The sequence below is a fragment of the Magnolia sinica genome, chromosome 15 (assembly GCF_029962835.1).
Source record: "Magnolia sinica isolate HGM2019 chromosome 15, MsV1, whole genome shotgun sequence".
Taxonomy (NCBI): Eukaryota; Viridiplantae; Streptophyta; class Magnoliopsida; order Magnoliales; family Magnoliaceae; genus Magnolia; species Magnolia sinica.
Genome location: NC_080587.1, coordinates 57,722,643 through 57,743,711, shown reverse-complemented (window position 1 = coordinate 57,743,711; position 21,069 = coordinate 57,722,643).

Below are 21,069 nucleotides of genomic sequence, written 5' to 3'. Positions count from 1 at the left end.
AGGATTTTATGGGAAAACATGCAATAAGAGTGGTGTACGAGTCAGGAAAACTAATTTTGTCAATGAATGGGAACTTTGTCAGAAAGGAATATGTTTATAACGGTACGATAAAGTTTTCATTGAATGAAAATAGTACTTCTGTGTATATGGTTTAATCTGTTGAACTATGACATGGAAGATTAACACACATAGGGTATAGTACCTTAAAATTCATGGCTGAAAATGGTCTAATCTCATACACAAATAATGAGAATGATAAATGTGAAGTGTGCATACAATCCAAAATGACAAAGAAACCGTTTCCTAGTGTTGAGAGATTATCTTAAGTATTAGATCTTATGCATAGTGATATTTATGAGTTGAACGTTATTCTTACTCATGAAAATAGAAGGTATTTTATAACTTTTATTAATGATTGCTCTAGAAACGCATATGTATACCTATTAAAGAGCAAATATGAAGTATTAAACATATTTAAAGTGTATAAAACAGAAGTAGAAAATCAAGTCAATAAGAAAATAAAACTTCTCCGTATTGATAGAGTGGGAGAATATTTTTCAAATGAATTTGCTCACTTCTATGAAAAACATGAATTAAGACACCAATGTACTACACCATACATACCGCAAAAAAAAAATGGTATAGCAGAAAGGAAGAATAAGACGTTAGTAGAAATGGTTAACTCAATGCTAATACAAGCGAAGTTGCCACTAAGTTTATGGGCTGATGCACTGTTTGTTGCGTGCCACATTTTAAATAGAATTTCTTTTAAAAAAACATAAAATATCACAATATGAGACATGGAAAGGTAGAAAACCTTACATAGGATATCTTAAAGTATAGGAGTGTCTCGCTTATTGCGGGACTCATGATCTTAAAAGAACTAAGTTAGAACCTAGAGCTATAAAGTGCACATCCATAGGGTATGCACAAAATAGCAAGGCTTATAAACTCTTATACCTAGAGTCTAATATACCATAATAAAATGAAGAGATATTGAGTTCTTTGACAACTAACTATCCTTGGAGTTAAGGAATAATGAAGTCCAAACTCCTAATAGAGAACCAGTAAGTATAGCTCCACAACAAGTGGAAGCTTCAAACGAACCTTGTAGGAGTCAGAAGGTAAGAATAGAAAAGAGTCTTGACGCTAATCAGATAGACTCTCAACCTATTATTTTCCATCTATTAGAAGGAGATCGAGAAAATGTTATTAAAAAAATACATATAGTAATGACTATAAAAGATAACCCTAAAACATACAATAAGGCTATGTCTTCTAGAGACTCAGCTTTTTGTAAAGAATCCATTAATAATGAAATAGAATCTATAGTGTCAAACTAAACAAGAGAACTAGTGAACACCTTCGGGTTCTAGGCTTATAGGATGTAAGTAAGTATTTAGGAAAAAATATCACATAGATGAGACTATCCAGACCTTTAAAGTTAGATTAGTAGCTAAGGAGTTTAGACAAAAAGAAGGTATAGATTATTTTGACACATATTTTCCATTGACTAGGATAACATTCATTAAGATTTTATTTGTGTTAACATCCATACATCATCTTTACATTTACTAAGGTTGAGACAACAAAGAATTTGACTCTTTACCGACACAACAGTGGACCCCACATTGTTAGGCAATTCTCTCCTTATACACAGTTCAATATGTTTTACCACATGTGTTCCACCTGTGGCTGCAAGGTCATAGTGAAGTCAGAAACGAATTGGCTACTGACCTTGCCAGTAGCCAATGGCTAGTGTTGCTATTCCGTGGGCCCCACCATGATGTATGCGTTCCATCCATGCTGTCTACCCATTCTTCCAGAACATTTTATTTTATGAACCCAAAAATAAGTTTGATCCAAATCTCGAGTGGACCACACTGTGTTGATTCAACGCACACTATTAAAAACTTCTTAGGGGCCACAAACATTTTGAATCAAGCTAATATATATTTTTCACATTCATCCAAGTATGTATGACCTAATCAACTGGTTAGATTTCAAATAATCATTATAGTGGGCCCTAGGAACCTTTTAATGCTAGACATTCAATCACTACTGTTTTCCCATGGTGTGGTCCACTTGAGATTTAGATCTACTTCATTTTTGAGATAAAGCCCTAAAATTATCTTTTAAAATGGATTGACGGCGTGGATAAAATATGTACATCATGGTGGGTCCACATTGCACCGACCACTAGCCACCTGGATGGTGGCAGCCTCTCTAGCCAAACCAAGTCCACAATTCTCTCCCTTGCTTGCTGAATTCACCATGACCCCTACAGCCGCAGGAGGAATCTACGTGGCAAAACATATTGGACTAGAATAGTTTAATATACATTAGCACGTCAAACACCCACTCTCCATGGGGCTATCATATTGTGTATATGTGAATCCACTCCGTCCATCAGATGGAAACCCTCATTTAAACTATAGATACGAAAGATCATCCTACAAAAAAAATACCACAAGGTCCGTAGAAACAGCAATCATGTAAAATTGCTACTAAAACATTCAAGTACACGGAGGTGGGGCCCTCTAAGCTTTGTATCAGGCTGATTTTTATATCTACATTTCAAGCATGCCATCTAAGTTTTGTATCAGGCTGATTTTTATATCTACATTTCATCCATTTATGTAACACGTAATTAAGGGGTCTGACGGTAGATATACACCATGGTGGACCTAAGAAAAATCTATGGTTGGCATCCCATTCCCCTTATTTTCCATAGTGTGGCACACCTGAGCTGAGGATCTGGCTAATTATTTTTTTTCCCAGTTTTTACAACAAAGGACAAACGGAAATATACAACTGGTGGGCTCGAATAGCTTGGGTATTCTACGTGCTGTAGGGGTACGTAGTCCTTCTCGAAGAAGTTGCTGCGATTGGCAAATGAGTCTGAAAGTCTACCTGCATGAATACCGCGCGTGTACGGAAAAGATGTATGGTTTGGAATGGAGTTACCCCCAATGGACTACATTCATCGTGCTTAGCCAGTCGTTGTGCCGATCAACGGTATTTATCTAAAGAGGACATCTGGCCTAGATTGGCCTAATAATAGAGTTAGGCATCGGACCGAGTCAGATTGGATTGGGTCCAACTCGATCCGATCCGAAATTTACATGGCCTAACTCAAACTCAATGTGATCTGGGACCAAGTCCAGGTCACCTGACTCGAATCGATCCGAAATGTACAGGCCTAATCCGATCAGAGTCTGACTCGGTCAGGAAAATCGAGTCAGATCAGATTAGGCACAATTCAGTTTGGTCCAAATTTTTTATTTTTTATTTTTAAATTTAAATAAAATAAAATAAAAACAAAAGAACAAAAGAACAAAAAAATTCTGATTTCATTCGAGTAGCTGTTGTACGTGAGAAAGGAAGAGATTGGTCGTTGCATAGACAACTCTGAGAGAAGAAAAAACCTAGCTTGGGTAAGTTAGGAACTACACGAATGGAAGAAGTTATGCCACGGATGCGGTGATCTTCTTCTTTGGTGGCCGACATTGTTGAAGAAATCTGAATTTGATAGAAAGAGAGAAGTTCCAAGGAGAGAAACAGAGAGGAAGAAGAGAAAGTGAGGGATTATTTATATAGACGCTCTGCACGAGAGAGGCCTTGGAACTGTACGTATGCAGGTAATCACCTTGAGCCGTAAGAGGTTCGTCCTCATCTGTCTCATATGGTATGGATGGACTATATCGGAACCGTTCATTTGATATGTAAAATAGTGACTAGACCATGAACAAAAAATAACGTTGTTTGGAAAATCCTAACCATTTGATCATTGGCATAAATAGAGAATCTGAAATTTCGGCAATGGCTCAATGTTACCGAGAAAGCGTCCATCCACTAGATGTTTGGTATGGTCCAACCAAGAATTTTTAACCGTAGATTAATAAAAGGTGGAGCACTGATAGATGTATGGTTCAAATTATTATACATGTGTGCCACATCTATGACGCACGATTTGGAGGTACCGAACTGTCGTCCCTCCAAGAGCAGTGGATCACCTACCCAACCATAGTTTCACGAGATTGGCCGAGGCTACTTCGTGAATTTTCCCGCAGAGAGAGATTCTCTTCTTCGTCTATTTTTTTAATTCGGTGCTCTGGCAGGGTATGACACTTGATACGCAGGCACTCGAAACATGTAGATGAGTTAATCATCGACTCATATCAAACCAACTAAAATTTTCATCTTTAACGGAACGATTTGGATCGGATTGGTCCGGATTCATTCGGATTGGGTTTCAGATCGGATTGGTCTGGTTTGACCACGATCCGAATCCAATCCGAAAATCATTCGGTTTTAAATTACCCAACTTGATCCGCACCGATTCAGGCCGTCAGTTCGGTTCGGATCGGGACAAATCGAGTCTGATCGGGTCGGATCGACCGGATCGGATCAGTTTTGCTCAACTCTACCTGAGAAAGCGCTCAAATCTTGCACATGTACCTACGAGCAGGACTAATCTTACTCAAGAAACTACAACGAGTTTGTGGACGTAGATTGCACATAAAGTTAAGTGAGGCCCACCATGATGTTTGTAAGAAATCTAGCCTGTCTATCCAATTTTTCCGATCATGTCAATACATAGGTCTAAAATTGAGGCAGATTCAAAATTCAAGTGGGCCATATGAGAGGAAAATTGGGGTAGGGAAATGCCTACCATTAAAACTTCGCTGGGTCCACCATAATGTTTATATATCATCCGTACTGTTTATGAGATTATTCTTAGCGCATGAACTGTAAAAACAATAATGAGTGTGAATAAATTCATAGACTGTGGTGACGCCCATGGTTGTTTGGCACCTTGGATTGGAGGGGATTGGAGAGGATTAGAGGGGGTTTCAAATCCCCATGGTTGTTTGGCAGCATAAAGCAACTGGGGATTGCCAATCCAGGGGGTTTCTAATCCCCACTTTGAGGGGGTTTCTAATCCAAGGTGAGAGCTTGGATTACACCTAAAATCATTTGAATAGTTGCAGGTATAAATGTATGTCACTGTACACTATCATTCTACTAGGCACATGGCCCACTAACGATGATCAGCACTATCCAAACATTGTTCATGTAGATCAGCACCGTCCAAATATTGTCCAGCATCGTCCAAACATTGTCCATATCAATCAATGATTAAAAATCATTGGTTAGTCACTCAGACATGATCTTGTGCTTGCGGTCCATCTGAGACTTGGAATTTCATCACTTTTAGGCAAAACATATATTTTAGCGGGCTTATCGCAACCATAGTGTCAAAAATTATATATCTCACTAATTGGGGGATATTAAAGTTGATTTAGTAATTAAATTCAAACCCCCGTGAATATACCATGTATAGGTATTTTTGAATTAAAGTTGATTCACACTCAAGGGTACCAAACACACCGAGAGGATTGCCGCTCCAGGGGATTTCCAATCCTGGGGGTTGCGAATCCAAGGGGGTTCCAAATCCACGCTCCCAAACAGGCCTTTAGAATCCTAAGCTGGGCGCGGATTGGCCACTGACAAGTTCATAGACTGTGGTGACGCCCTTAGAATCCTAGCCTGGGCGCGGATTGGCCACCGACAAGTTGAGTAGCGAGACCACTATTGAAGTGACGTCACCAAGTTCTGTGGGCTCCACCATAATGTATGTTTTGTATCCACACCGTCCATCCATCTGGAGAGATCATTTCAGTTTAAGATCCAAAGAATGAGTCACATCCAAAGCTCCAGTAGACCCCACCAGAGAAAAAAGTGGGGAGAGTGACACCACTGTTAAAAAATTCTAAAGTTAAAGTTTTATATCAAGCTGATATTTGTGCTTTCCCTTCTTTAGTGTCTTTGTTAACTTTGAACAAAACATCATGGTGGGCCTTAGGAAGGTTTCAACGGTGGGCATCAATCTTCCCGCAGTTTTCTTTGGTGGGGTCCACTAAAGCTTTGGATCTACCTCGTTCTCTGGGTCATGCCTTGAAATAATATATCCAAATGAATGGACGTTGTGGATACAACACATACATCATAGTGGGGTCCACAGAACTTGGTGACGTCACTCCAGTAGGGAGTCTCGCTACTCAACCTGTCAGCATCTAATCTACGTCCGTTTGAGCTTGGGACAGGCGGGGCAGTACCTAATGAGTGTCAGTCGCAGGCATTTGGCGTCCTTTCCTTTCCTGGGCGGGTGAAGAAGAAATCACCAGGTCAATGGACGCAGCTGAGTTCTCCAGATTCCCATTTATTTGAAGCCAGTCATCTGCAATCGCAAAATTCAAGCGCCACACAAGAGCTACCGTGAAACGTGTCTAAACTTTAGATCGTCAATTAGAAGATGATTATAACCCTTTCCTTGGTTCCGTGCAAATTAACACTGAAGGAAAAAAAAAAAAAGAAGCAACGGTTCCCCCATTAAGTGAGGAGAGAACCATTTATTAGATGGTTAGAATAACACAATCAAAGGTAATTTTCGTGAGGGGCTGATCAGCAGCTGAGCCCACAAAATGCATGGTTCAGATCATTATACACATGTGCCACTTGTGTGAGGCGCGTAATCCGTTCACGTTAGGGCATGAGTCATAAATGTGTGAGATGTTTTGGTTTGAGTGGGCCTACGGTTCTAACATTCCAACAACCGTTGATTATGTAAGCCCTATGTTGAAGCTAACAAAAGAACATACAAAAGGCAGCCAACAAAGAAGCTGTTAAGAAAGAACAGACAGCATCCACTGATCATGTGGTCCCCACCTCGAATGGTCCATGCATCAAATAAAGAAAATACGCAAATTGCTGATCTTGCAGGCCCCACCAACTTGAATGGTCCGTTCACCAAAGAATCCCTAACCCTTCCAGAAGGCAACCAACAGAGAAACAAACGTCTAAGAAAGAGAACGTAGTAACGGTTGATATGTGGGCCTCACCTGGACTGATCCATGCACCAAAACAAAGCATATATATATATATATATATATATATATATATATGGGAAAGGTACTATACGCTCGACCGTATAGAACCATCCCATAAGGTCGAGCGCTATCACCACCTAAGCTGTTAGATAGAAGAAATATCTTCTTACAGTGAGATTTAGAATGGTATATATTAACCGAGTAAATACTCGGCCCTATAATCGAGGAAATTTTACCACATTCGAAATCTGAGATACCGCAGCCCTCTCTCCCTCAGTCCCAACGACTGGACGCTCTCTCTCTATCTATCGCCTACATCTCTCTCTCTCTCTCCAGACGCCCTCCCCCACCTCCACCTCTCCCTCAATCCCTACAGAGTATATACTCCTTGGCCTTTGTTTTCCTCCAAATTCCACTGATGCTGGTATGAAGAAAAAAAAAATGTGAGTTTGGCAGAACCATATGCAATATCTATGGCAGTCCCGGCCCATCCATTTTTACGGTTCATTTTAATAAAGTTTGATTTTTCATTTAAAAATAATTATAGTAAAAATGTCTACTAAAATGGACAATTGACTACAAAGCTAACCTTTCAAACAGGTGGTTGTCTTGAGCACAATGACAAATCTCAATCTCAGCAATTTCTCGGCTTGGGAATATCTAGGGAGGCTTGGGAATTTCTAAGGAGAGTTTTAGATTTGGACATTTTTCTCATGATATTGAAAGCAAGTGGATGGGTTAGAAAACTTCGGCCATGTTTTTCATATCTGTTCATTTATTCACAGACTGTGGCCCACATGACTAGTGGATCAACCTGATTCTTGGGCCAAGTTATCAATATAGTGTTTCCATTTCGATGGATGGATTGGATCTTGTACCAATTGTGCCATGCTGACACTTGTACATGAGCTTTACTACACACGTGTTGCTTAGCAAATTTATGTTTTTCATTTTTATTTTATTTTTAAAATTGAAAGCTTATAACCCTAAGATTGGCATCTCAATCTTATCATGCCTCAATGCACTTCCCTGAAGGTCATCATGCTTATATTCTCCAGTAAATATTTTCAGCTTATCTGATCCTTAAGTTATATTTCCATTAGAGCCTATTTGGTTGACATTTATGATGTCAAGCTGACAAACAACATTCTTATCAAAGAATGGTCCAATAAGTTATTTAATATACATTAAAATTTTAAAAAGAAACTGAGACTTGATATTTGATATCTGCTATGCTAATACAAGTTTCCATGGATAATTAATCGATTTCTGCATGACAATAGTATTGATTTCTACATGACAATAGTATTAATACAATTCTCCATATAATTTTGCTAGTTCTGGTCAAATCGACAATGAATTCACCGAAGAGGTCAAAAGCTGAGATGGATGCTCTAAATGGAGCCAAAGTGGTCAGCAAGTTTGTGGAGGTTTCATGGGCTCCTCCCAGACTTGAGGTCAAAATGAATGTTTCTCATATTTCTTTAAAAACTCAATAAATAAATAAACTTTTTGATATATGATCTATCTCACATTAAATAATAAAAATTTAAAATTTAAAAACAAAGGGGGGGAGAGAGAGAGAGAGAGAGAACTACAAAATGCATTAAAAAGCTATTAACTAAATGTCATCCTGGGACTTGATTCCTTCACTAAAGGTTTTACGGGCACAAACACAAGCTGAACATCCAACGCATGTGTTGATCTCAATAAGCATCTTCCATCCCCAGGCAAGCCTGCATCTGAATTTGGTGCCTCTGCTCTTCATTGATAATGTCTTCTTAATCTATTTGAATTTCCGGTTTCACCCTTGCAGGATTACATGGCTATTCTCAGGAGTAGCCATCAAATTGTTGGTTTCACCGTTGCAGGATTACATGGCTATTCTCAGGAGTAGCCATCAAATTGTTGGTTTCACCCTTGTAAGAAACTACTGTCTACCCCATAAGTCTAAGTACTACAATGTTAGCCGAGTTCCTGTGTACCTTATTTTTTATTTTTTCTTTTTGTAGTTCAACGGTTTCATTGACTTGGATGCACATGATACACTAGCCTTGAAGCTCAAAGGAGATGGGAGATGTCACATATCTACTATAGGTTTCTCCTTCCACCACCCATGCAACTGATAAGAACAAATGCTATACATTGATCTTAGGTTAGAATGATGTTATTTGTTGTAGACTCATGCAATCCATCGGTTGTATTGGAGTATGTTCTTGTTACTATGGCTTCCAGCGACCAACTCCTAATAATAACAATACATAGGTAGTGGTGGACGATTCAAAACAACTCAATCTCACATCTGTTTTCTCTACCCATCTGATTTTTCAATGAAAATTCTGCCTATCCCACTTTCATGGTGATTGGTGTATTTTCATCGCCGACTACAAAATCATTGCTGGTTGAACCCTAAAAATGGTGTAATTCCAATACACTTTTGTATCTTCCTTGCTTCAACTGATGCTGCTTGTAATTGCATCTTAGTCACTGCTGGTTGTGTTCTGTTTTGAAGGATATTAGCTCTAGGTTTCACATACTAATCCAAGTACTAACAAAATTATTACTATTTTAAGGAATCCAGTTGGATGGTTAGGATTGTCCATCAATAGGATTTGCATCTCTTCAAAGTGTTAATGAAGTATTGCCACATCCTAGCCGAGGAGGGGATCATAGTGGTCCAGTCGAGGAGCAACAAATCAATGGTGCCACAGCCTCAGGTTCAATTGCTCCTACATTCCTAAATGCTCTTCTGGAGGAGTTACAAGCCGAAGTTCTTAATGCTCAACAGATCAAGTGGCCCAGCCATCAAGTGAACCACCTTAATCTGCGCGAGACATTGATCCTGAATTCCTTGCTGCCCTTCCCCCAGATATCCGAGCAGAAGTGCTGGCACAATAACAAGCTCAGAGACTACATCAATCACATGAATTGGAAGGCCAACCAATTGAAATGGACATTGTTTCAATAATTGCGACATTTCTGCTAATTTGTGGGAAGAGGTAGCTTCCTAGCAAGTGCTTTTTTTCTTTTCTTTTTTTTGATTGAAATATTTGCTTCCGTAGGGTATACGTCATATTTCAGAATGCATGATTCTTCAGTTTCTCATGCCTGTAATGGTTTAATTTTCAGGTGCTCTTAACATCTTCAGATGCTATTCTGGCCAATCTAACACCCGCCCTTGTTGCGGAGGCAAATATGTTACGTGAAAGGTTTGCTCATCAATATCATAGCCACATGCTTCTTGGCATGTACCCCAGAAACTGGCAGGGTGAGTGTTCTAGACGGGGTAATGTTGTTGAATCAAGCCTTGATAGACCTGCAGGAGGCATCTCCTCGCGCACCCAATGACTTAAAATGCTCTACATTTACATCAATCCCTTTGGGATCTGAATGTGGGATGGGTTTGTGGCGCATGAAATGTAATGGGCTACTAATTTTGTTGTGTTAGCTGTTGTTGGTCTCTTGTGCCAGTGTTGTAACTCAATTGTCATATTTGATAGGTGAGGCCTGGATTTTTATTTATTTAAGCCCCGCCCAAATAAATGTGTATATTTTTCAATTAATAAAATTTCATGTGGTGTGATAAATTCGATGGTATGGTCTTTGTATCTATTCTACAATGGTCACTACAGGTGTTGTGCAATCATGGTCTTATCAGGCCCACTTTCCATTTTGCTTAACTTATTAGTTCCCAAGTTCGTACATGCCCCGTACATTCTGAAAATGGTACCACCCTACAAAACCATCGCTTTGGTGCAGAATGGTGTGATGGATCTAGGACATTCAATCAGGGGGCCACCAAATTCAACTTCATCACCATTATCTTATCATTTCTCCCAGCAATTAGAGCAGCTCCTAATTAATGAGCCATTAACCCAATAATCATGCCACTTGAAGTCCATGACTATCGGATCAATTGCACATTTCCGGAGAGAAACATATATTAGAGTAGGGATTCAGGAAGCAATTTACAGACAGAAACTGCTTCCTGAATCCCTGTTAGCCTATCAGTTTACAGATAGAAACTGCTTCCTGAATCCTATTAACCTAATAATCATGCTGCTTGAAGTCCATCCACTATTAGCCTGTCAGTTTGGATTGATTCACATGTTTTCCAATCTCATGAGCTTTATGGTCAAAAAATAGATTTAAACGATACAGCATTTACATTAATAAAAGCTTATTTAACCATTTTGATAGATTTTTAACCTCCTTTTTAAGGCCATCCCTTCAAGTAATGAGATAGACTAATGTAGCTACATACTAGGGTGGAAGTTTCTTTCCATGTGGACAATACGTCTTCCCCAAACCTTACCCTCACCGCCAAACAGAAAGGAAAAGGGCAAAGCCAAAAGACATTAAAAAAACCGTATTATTTGAAAAGAAAGGAAATAAGAAATAAAAGAAATAAGAAAAAGGAAAAAACAGAACGAGGATTTTGATGCATAATTGAACTAGAATTTGAAGGTTCAATTTAATAAAAGCCACGGTTTCCGAATTATACTGATTTTACCTGGTATCATCATGAGAAAGGAATTGAAATACACGACTAATGAAAACTGGAAACCACAACTACACCCACCACTACCAAAAAAAAAAAAGGTTCAAAGGCTACAGATAAAAGCCGTAGCTAAGAGGAGAATAATACGGTTTTAGTCCGTAGTAAGACCGTAGCAATTCATCTAAGCTAATACATATAAAGATTCATTCAAATACAACCATTCATTTTAATCCATTGATAAACCAACAAAATAGTTGCGTCTATTTAAAGTTCTCTCTGATGATTGATGAAGAAATACATCATGCTTATAAATACAATATCAAGATTTGAATTCTTCATTTTCACACTACTCATGCACCATCTCTCCTTCATATGCTACCATCAAAATAAAACCATTATCTTCATCAATAACACATCTAAAGTTGCAGCTCGCGCAAGCTTGATCATAGCGGGGAAAACAATGGTAAACCATCAAGGACAGTGACCATCTTCCTCTTTAAGTAGCTTCTCAGTATTTGCATGAATAAATTGCAATCCTGAAATTTTCAAAGAAGATGAGCTTATCAAGTTAGAAAGGTTATATAAGATTAAACAATACAAAGCCATATATCTTTAAAAGAAAAGAAAAAAAAAACATAGCCATGGTGAACATAAAATACAAACTACAAAACAGAGCCACATGATCCACTACCACGGCTGCAAAAATCAAAATTACACCATGAAGCCAACACAAGATAGTCCAATTAGGATAGCAAGCAACACTTCCTTAGGCCATGAGACACCCACAATGAACCTGAGACATCACTAGCATCTCTAATTTTATTCCCAGTCCACTTGCGCACACCCTTTAAAATGTTGTAAGGGATAGCTATCTGTCCAAGTAACAAAAAACAACACGAAACAGATATAGTAAAAGAAACATGATCTCGATTCTTCATGTTCTCCATGTTGCGCAGCACGCTAACAACACAGTGAACCGAGATCCAATCTTCGGTCTCACCCACAAACGATAAACAAGAAGAAATAAACTAGAAGAAAAATCAAAGCATTCCAAACAAACTACAAGACAAGATATATATGGAAAAACCCCAACAAGGGTAAAAAAAACTACGGATGCAAACTTCCACTATGAAGAAAAATGAAGATTACAAGGCAATATACTAACCTCTCCCTTGGAAGTATAGAGAAAACCCTTTGCCCACACCTTGGAATAACTCTCATAATACCTAGAAAAGCCCTAGGGACCCCTATTTATAGTTTAGGCAACTCCCCTTTTGCACCTCTGTGAAAAACCGACTCAAAAATCAGCAGTCCACATCAAATCTGGAAACGAATCTGCATAACCTCGACTGGTCGAGCATGGGCCTTGACCGGTCGAGTACCACGGAACTCAAAAACTGATGCTCGCTGGATTTTGAGTAGAACTAGTCCATGACTAGTCGAGTGGGCCACTCGACCGATCGAGCGGCCGTCCAGATGTAACTCCACATCTCAACAATCTTCCACTTGAAGACACATCACCATAAACTTTTGTCTTCTTCATCCAAAGTGCACCATCTCCCTATCTTTAAGCCTAAATACCAATCAAAGCTTAATAGAGCTTCAACTTCTCCCGTGTGGCTGTCTTAGTCAGCATATCCCCAGAATTCTCACTTGTATGAATCTTCTGCAGAGCAATCGATCCATCTTCCAGTAACGAACATATAAAGTGATATCTGATGGCAATATGCTTGATCCTTGAATGAAAGGCTAAATTCTTATCCAAGTATATTACACTCTGACTGTCACTGTACAGCTTGCAATCTTCTTGCTTCTTACCCAACTCTTCCATGAAACCTTACATTCACACCATTTCCTTACACGCTTCTGTAACCGCAACATATTCTACTTCCGTCGTACTGATAGATACTATCTTCTGTAACTGAGAGACCCAACTGACTGCAGCACTACTCAGAGTAAAGACATAACCTGTAGTGCTTCTTCTGCTGTTGATATCTCCTGCCAAATCTGAATCTACGTAGCCTTATAGCTTGATTTTTGATCCACCATAGCATAACCCTATATCCATAGTACCTACCAGGTATCTGGGGACCCATTTCACAGCTTCTAAATGTTTCTTCCTAGGGTTGTTCATGAACCTGCTAACAACTCTCATTGCTTGAGCAATGTCTGGCCTCGTGCTCACCATAGCATACATGAGACTCCCAATAGCTGACGCATATGAGACTTTCGCCATTTAGTCATGTTCCTTTTGCGTCTTTACACCTTGCTCCTTAGATAGCTTGAAGTGGTTGGCTAATGGAGTGCTAACCGGCTTAGCACCTCTTATATTGAATCGATCAAGTACCTTGGCTATGTACTCTGTCGGTGACAAAACTAATTTCTTATTTTTCCTGTCACGCTTTATCCTCATGCCTAGAATTTGTTTTGCAGCTCTTAAATCCTTCATGACAAATTCTCTAGATAGTTGTCTTTTAAAATCTGAGATGTCCTTCATGCTTAAACCGACCACATACATATCATCAACGTACAGAAGAAGGATGATGTACACCATATCAAACTTCTTCAAATAACAACAGTGGTCTGCATGACATCTCCTAAAACTATTTCCTAATATAAAACTGTCGAACTTCTTGTACCACTGCCTCGAGGCCTGCTTCAGGCCATATAGAATCTTCTTCAGTCTACACACCTTGTTCTCCTTTCCTGGTGTCATGTATCATGTCGGATGATGCATATATATTTCTTCTTCAAGGTCCCCATGAAGAAAGGTTGTCTTAACATCTAGTTGCTCTAGATGTAAGTCCTCTGTAGCCACTATACTCAAGACCATGCGAATCGTAGACATTTTCACTACTGGTGAAAAATTTTCTGTGAAATCAATACCTACCTTTTGTTGAAACCCTTTCACAACCAATATGACCTTGTACCGTTTCGAACCATCATATTCCTCTTTCAGTCTGTAAACCCACTTCTTATGAAGAGCCTTTTTATCATTAGGTAGAGTGACTAACTCCCATATACGATTAGACTCAAGAGAGTCCATCTCATCATTTATGGCCTGCTCCTACTTAACTCATATATCTGACTGTAATGCCTCTTTAAAACACTTTGATTCACCATTATCTATCAGTAGTAGATAATGTAAGGAGGGTGAGTATCGGACCGTGGGTCTTCTCTCCCAAGTAGACCTCCTCACAACCGATGTTTATGGCTTTGCCTCATAATGCTCTTGTGCATGATCATCCTGTGGCGCTGTAACACCCGTGCCCAGTAACTCTTCTAACTCTATGAATTCTTTCTCCTCGACCTTATTTTCTTGCACACTATCCTTATACATCACTTTTTCATTGAAAACTACATCTTTGCTTTTGATGATTTTTCTATTTTCTGTATCCCAAAACCTATAGCCAAAATCATGCTGCCCGTAACCCATAAACCTGCACCTCCTAGACTTCGCATCCAGCTTGTTTTTGTGCTCTGCATCCATGTGAACATATGAAGTGTAACCGAGAACTCTGAAATGTATAAGGTTCACTTCTTTCCCAGTCCACGTTTCTTCTGGTAGCCCACCATCCAATGGTGATGAGGGACTTCTATTGATGTAGCCTCATGCTCCTAGCTCGCTCAAGGATAGTACTGTTAATGCGCTCAACCATACCATGCTGCTACAGTGTCTATGGAATCATTTTCTAATGTTTAATTCCATTTGCTGCACAATACTCCTCAAACCTCTTATCACAGTACTCTCCCTCATTATCTGATCTGCGACATTTTACTATTTTACCTGTCTTGTTTTCTACCATTACTTTCCACTTCTTAAATACATCAAATATATCAGATTTGTGCTTTAAGAAATAAACCCATAGTTTTCTACTACATCATCAATAAAAGAAACAAAGTAACATAAGCCACTAAGAGATGATACCTGTGTCGATCCCCACACATCAATGTGTACAAGCTCCAATATATGCGTCTTTGGAGCACGTCCTGTAAGCCCCGTATCCTAGACCGTACCATTCCATAGGTTTCCGCGGTCTTCCCGGTTGAATTCTGGCAACCTTCGACCCTTAACGGGTATTTGCGCGTGACCTTGATTCTCATGCTGTCAACCCAAGTTGACTCAACCCAGGACTTGTACCATAGCGACCGCGTCGTCGCCGCGGTTCCGATGCCGCGACTTGCGCGCCGAGGCGATACCCTGGTTGGGAGATGTGGGCCAGCGTTCGGTGCGAGGAAAACGCCGCGCGTGCGAATTCCGAGAGAATCTCTACAAGGTGTCACATCAATCAATCAATCCCATCAATCCCATCATGTCAAGTACACATCACCTTTTACCCATTCCCAAGCAAGCCCAAAAAGTCATAAAGATCTTACAAACCCATGCTTTTCTTACAACTTTTGCCTAAAAAGTCAAAAAGCCTCTTACACTCCCATCCCTCTCTCCCATCCATCACTCCATCACTCATCACTCCCTCTCTCTCTCTCTCCCTTACAAGTCTCTCTCTCATTTTCAAACTCTCCCAAGCAAGAAAATTTCATACGTATGAGCCTCTCCCCTTATCTTCCAAGCTTCAAGTGTGGCCCACCTTTACTACCCCTTCATCTCTCATCTCAACCATCCATTTCTCATCTTCCTCCATCAAAGAGAAGCACAAGGAGCGAAGGAAGCCAAGGGAGCAAGAAGATCAAGCGGTGGGTGCTTTGATAGGGTAGTTTTTAATATTTTTTTAAGATGGGCCAAGTGAGGCCAACCGATCAATGGTTTGGATCTCACTTTGGACCCTAAGATGTGGCCGATGGCCCACTTGGATCATCATGATCATGCCATGATGGGGCCATTCTCCATGGACCCCATCACGATGTTTATTTTCCTTGCATATTTAGGGTCATCTAGACCGTTTAATTTAGTGGAGAAGGGATCTCCACCATTGGATTTTAATTTAATAGGCCCACATGTAATGGGACTCACTTGATGTATGATTTAGTGTAAGGGAGGGCCCATAGTGCCGGGGTCCCTCCATCACGCGGGTCTCACTCTCTATCTCTCTCCCTTTTTTTGTGGTGATAATGAAGTTGTGTGGCCCATTAGGTTGGACCCCACCATGAAGTAGGTATTTTATCCGACCCATTTATAAGTGGGGCCCACCTTATATGTGTAGTACCCGCGCCATCCATCATTTGATGGCCCACCCCAACGTATGTGGGCTGCCAAACCGTCCAGCGTCCCTGGACGCTGGACAAAAAGGGAAAGCATAAATGCTAGTTTGTAACCAAGCATTTGAGTTGGCCTACTCTTATAGGGCCCACCTTGATGTAGGTATTTAATCCATGCCGTCCATTCCTTTTCCAAGCTTGTTTTAGGCGTTGAGCCGAAAGATGGGACCGATCAGACTTTCAGGCGGGCCATAACATGGCAAACAGTGGGCTTACCGTTGAAATATCCCCTATTGCTTCTATACATCGAAATAGGCCCAATATTGGGCTTATTTTGCTTGTCTTGAGCCATGGAGGGCCATTGGACGGAGTGGATTATCGGACGTGGGCCCCACCTGTGAAAAACCACAGGAAAACTTTTTTTAAAAAAATTAATAACAAAGCCACCGCAGCAACAGCGCTGCTATGCTGTGTCAGAGATGCAGCAGGCGCTGCCTGCGCACCAGCGTCCGGGCGAACGGGCGGTCGGGTAGCCACCCACGGCTGTAGCCATGGGCCCCACCTTGATGTTTATCTGCCATCTAATCCGTTCATAGGGTGGGCCACTCCCTGACGTGGGCCCACTCCAAAAATCAGACTGATCCAAGACTCAGGTGGCCCACACCGTAGGAAACAGTGGGATTGAACCTCTACCTTTGAAACCGTTTTTGGGTCCACAGAAGTTTTGGATCAGGGTAAAATTTGTTTTCACCCTTCATTTAGGCCCACGTGGCCTTATCAATGGGTTGAATGGCATATCAACATTATGGTGGACCCCACATGGAGCCCACAGTGATGTAAGTGTTTTATTGCCACCGTCCGCCTGGACGGTGGAGGCCACTGTGAAGTTTGTGTTATATCCCCACCGTCCAGGGACGGTGGGCCTATTGTGTGCGTGCGTGTGTGGTGTGTGCATGTGTGTATATTTATATATATATATATATATATATAATATTATATTATATATAATATTATATGTACTATATATATATTATATATCATATTTAATGTACTGATGGTGGGAGGCCTATCTCAGTTTACTTGTGGCCCGTGGTTGAGGCCCACCTTGATATATATGTAAGGCCCACCTCAGTTACTTGTGGCCCATGGGTCGAGGCCCATTTGATGTATTAGGGGCCCATGGGTTAAGGCCCATTAAAATGTATTGGGGCCTATGGGTTGAGGCCCATTTGATACACATAAGGCTCATAAGATTAGACCCATTCGATGCATTCTAAGGCGCACAGGTCATGGTCCATTGCAATGCACATAAGGCCCATTGGTGCGGCCCAATGATGTGGCCCACTTGATGAATATAAGGCCCATATGATATGGCCCATTTGACGTATTTAAGGCCCAATGGGATGTACCTAAGGTCCATTGCAATGTACGATCCCAACATGGGTTATGTAATGATGTTTACGTTGGGCTATGCCTTGGGAGCAATGATGGTTTGACGTCCACATTGCAAGTATAGTGTTGGTTAAATGTCCGCATTATGACTTTCCCTAGGGCCCATTGTTAGGCTCGTACGTGTTATGTGTAGGCCGTCTAGGCCCATCTTCGTCACGAACATCATCCATCCCATATAACATGTTTAGTTCCATGATTCATGATCATATGCATCATACGTATGCTTGATATGAGAAATGACTGATCATAGCATATGCCTTCGGGCAGGTTGTTTAGGGGCTCCCATAAAGGGGGTGTTGCCCTACATGAGCGCACGATACGCGCAGGATTACTGTATGACTAGATAGTGTGATTCATGCATTTGCATTGTGTGATATGGTTACTGTACGCCCTAGCGACATCAGGGCCGTAGGCTCCACAGACGTATCGTGGTTGGCATGATTGAATACCGAAAATACTGTTCTACATGGGGTGCGATAGATATCCCTGCGTGAAAGTCCCTAAACCCTTATGGTACCAAGAGGTTGCTCCAACGTCTAGACCAAGTGGGTACATGAGCGCTGAGTGCCGATTACCAGATGATTGCGCTTTCTACTGTGTCATGGTCGGTTGGAAGGGAGTGCGGCCTTACCCGCCCCAGAGTAGGGGGCAAAGCTAAGTTGAGCCTGACCAGCTCGAGGAATGGGTCCGCTATTGACGAGCCGAGCCCGATATTGGCAGGCGGATAGTGAGGTCTTTTCCACTCACCTTATTGCGTGCGATGGGGGGCAATCTGGCTTGGAGTGTACTAGACACCGGTAATATTTCAGATTTTGAGCTGTATTGATATGTGGACTTAGATGATGATTTGTATGCTTGAGTTACATTTCGCATTGCATGGCCTTGGTATGGCTGACATCATTCTTTGCACCGCATGAACTTAGTACGGCTAATGGTATTCTTGGCATTCATCAGCATGTTCCGCATTACTCTGATACTGCATAACTGCATTACCACCTTGAGCATACACTTTCACCACCCTTTAAGCTTTCTATAAGCTTATGCATGACCGTTGCGTACAGGTGACGTGGGATCGCAGCAGCGCTGAGGCTTGGGCGCGTAGCAGATCTTTTTGGAGCTTTTGGTCTATCATCATTGTATTTCCCTTTATGCTCATTGTACTTGTAAAGTTTTTTATCATAGTGGAAATGTGATGGAGTTTTTGGTTATTGTTTGTGGGTTATGCCTTTGGTTATGCTTCTTACGGATCAAACTGATGTTGAAAATCCTCCTTGTAGCATCCCAGGATCGGAACCTGGCGAATGGGGGCTGGGAGCCGAGAATGGGGTTCTATAGAGGCTATCGGCGCCGGATTCGGCAATCGAGAATTTTGTGAGCCCGGTTTCCGAGTTTGGGGCGTGACAGAAGTTGGTATCAGAGCATAACTCGGGAATAACCAAGAACAACATTGCATATCTGCTATGAATGATTTAAGTCCTTAGTTCGGATAGCCTAGCGATCTTTTATTATCGACCCTTAACGAGCGTGCCTTCGAGAGTTTTCAAAGTTGATAGGCACCTTCGCTCTTTCCTGTAGGACATGCCGCCGCGTAGGAGAGTGACTCGATCGACTCCGTCTCCACCACCTGCGGCTCCCGCACTACCACCTACGATTCCTGCTCCACCACTCGAGATTCCTGCTGCCCAGGTTGAGGATGCCACTCCTCTACTAGGGATTCATGCTGCCTAGCCTATGGATGCAGCTCCTCCACCAGAGACCGGTGTGGAGCCGACCGTATCCGTGAGTGCTTCCCAGTTACAACAGATGCTGCAGGCTGTGACGGCCGTACTTCAGGAGCAGAGTAGACACCCTATTGTTTCACCAGCGCAGGCAGAGCAGGAGCGTGCGAGTGCCCTCCTTCAAGAGTTCCGACGACTCGATCCCCAGCATTTTCAGGGTGAGTCAGACCCGACGGTAGCTAAGAGATGGTGCGCCGACGTAGAAAAGATATTTGAGACGATGGGATGCGCGACTGAGCGGCGAGTCCGATTAGCCGTATTTCTCCTTCATGGTGAGGCTGAGCACTGGTGGGCGTCAGTCTCCCGAGCAGCAGGCGCTGATTTTGTATGGACTTGGGAGGATTTTGTGGATTGGTTTGACCGACAGTATTTTCCTGATCACATCCGACGTTAACGAGCGTTGGAGTTTGAGGCCTTGGTGCAGGGCGATATGACAGTGGCTCAGTATACTGCTCATTTTGTAACACTGTCTAGATTTACACCATACCTAATGGATGATGATGAGCGGAGAGCCCGCCGATTTAAGGGCGGCTTGCGTTACGGTCTTCGAGGCCGTGTTATTGGGCATGAGCTCCCGACTTTCGAGGAAGTGGTGCGAAAGGCCCAGATTTTTGAGGCTGAGTGGGATGGTTCTCAGTCTGATTACGGTCAGAGGAGAGACCGGAAGAGGCAGGCTCCTTCCAGTGATACGCAGCAAGGTCGACCATAGCAGAGGTGCACAGGTCGCCCAGTCTTCCGAGTGCCAGCACCACCTCCGAGACAGTTCACCGGCACTTGTTTTAGGTGCTGTGCGGCAGGACACCGTATGTGGGAGTGTCCTCGCCCCCAGCAGCAGTAGTAGAGAGGTCCACAGTAGCCCCCACCACCGCAGCAGCAGCAGAGGCCCCCACAGCAGCCGCGATAGCAGCCCCCACCACCGGACCACCTCAGCAGCAACATCAGCACCAGCCTCCGAGGCCGCAGCAGCAAAGGCAGTAGTTTCGACCACCTCAGCGATAGCAGCAGCAGCAGCACGCTCAGAGGGGACATGCACCTCCCCAGTCGGCTCAAGCTAGATTCTATACGACCCAGCAGGATCCTCAGTCATCTGGAGGAGTCGTTGAGGGTATACTTCCTGTATCCGCATGCATTGCACGTGTGTTGTTTGATTCTGGTGCATCACATTCTTTTGTGGCTGAGAGTTTTTACCGATCGACTGGTTTGCCATTGGAGTCTGCTCGTGAGGGGTTGACAGTATCGACTCCCTTGGAGAAGACTGCAGTGTTGGGCCGATTTTGCTCGTCTTGCC